The sequence below is a fragment of the Corvus brachyrhynchos genome, unplaced genomic scaffold (assembly GCF_000691975.1).
Source record: "Corvus brachyrhynchos isolate BGI_N302 unplaced genomic scaffold, ASM69197v1 scaffold47, whole genome shotgun sequence".
NCBI lineage: Eukaryota > Metazoa > Chordata > Aves > Passeriformes > Corvidae > Corvus > Corvus brachyrhynchos.
In genome coordinates, this window is record NW_008239292.1 from 734,231 (window position 1) to 735,813 (window position 1,583).

Consider the following 1,583-nt stretch of genomic DNA (forward strand, 5'->3'; position numbering starts at 1 on the left):
TGCCCGGCCCCAGCTTTTCCTGGGCTCAGGCCCCCACCCGAGAGCCCCTCAACCCAACAACCCCAACCACCCAAATACCCCAATCCATGAACCCCAACCACCCAAATACCCCAACCAACCCCAACCTCCAATCCCCAACCCCAACAACTGAGAGCGCTCTTCCTGGGCTCAGGCCCCCACCCGAGAGCCCCTCAACCCAACAACCCCAACCACCCAAATACCCCAATCCATGAACCCCAACCACCCAAATACCCCAACCAACCCCAACCTCCAATCCCCAACCCCAACAACTGAGAGCCCCAACTCAAAACGCCCAATAACCCAAATACCCCAACCCGTGAACCCCAACCACGTCCAACCCACCAACCCAGATACCCCAACCCAACACCCCTAAACCCCAGACTCCCAATACTCTACCCCAAGTAACCGCCCAGCCCAAACAGCCCCAGGAACCCGAGGACCCCAACCCAACCCATCGACCCCAAGCACCAACCCAAGCACCCAAACCACCTGAGGACCCCACCCCGACAGCTCCTCCCACCAACCCAAATACCCCAACCCCAATCCAGGAGCCCCAGCCAAGGCCTGGCTCCCCGCTGGCAGTCAGACCCCCCTCAACCCGGCAGCTTTTGGGGGGAGGTTGGTGCCGGTTCAGCCCTTTGGGATCCAGGGGACGCTCCACAGCTCTGCCCCCACCCAAAGCCACCAAACCTTCACCCCCTCCCCCCTGCGGGGCTCTTGGGGTTTTCAGCCCCTTGCACCGGGAGAGCTCCCAGCCAGGCTCCGGAGCCGCCGGCAGCGCGGGAGCGCTCGCGTTCCCATTCCTGTCCCCAGCCCCAGCCTCTCCCCGTGCCCATCCCTGTGCCCATCCCGTCTTCAGCACTGTCCCCATCCCTGTCCCACCGCACCTCATGCCCCTCCCTGTCTCCATCCCTGTCCCCATCCCCACAAGGAATGAGCCCAGCACATCCCGGGGATATTTTTCCTGGGGTTCAGGGATGAGGAATTCCCTCCCCGGGGGACTTTGGGGTGCCCGAGATACCCCCACATGCCCCCAGGCTCACGGCCCGGCCGGGGTCGGGCTGGGGAGCATCGCCCCCTCCCTGGATTGCCCCCGGGCTGGGGGTGGGGGCAGCGAATTCTTCAATGAAACTGAGGAGGAGGAGGAGAAGGGAAAAAAAAAAAAAAAGAGGAATAAAAAGGGGAAAAAAAAGGAAAAAAAAGGGAGTCGGGAACGGAAAATGTTCGGCGTGGAGCTCGTCCCTCAGAGTTTCCATCCCGGCTCTGCGAGCCCAGGCGGTGGGGCCTGGGCTGGGCGGCTGCTCCCGGCCTGGGACACCCTCCAGAGCCCCCCGACACCCAAACCCCCCCCAGCCACCCCCAGCTCTGCTCCAGACCCAGGTCCTGGGGTGAGGGGGTGCAGGGGGGGGATGAGCCCCCCAGGAGGGGCCCAGCCCCTGGGAGGGGTCACACCCTGACTCCCCATCCCGCGGGACCCATCCCAGGCTGCCGAGCAGAACCAGGTCCCCTCCTCAGCCCGGGGGTCCTGGGTGGGGCCACGACCACCCCGCTGCAGCCCCCCG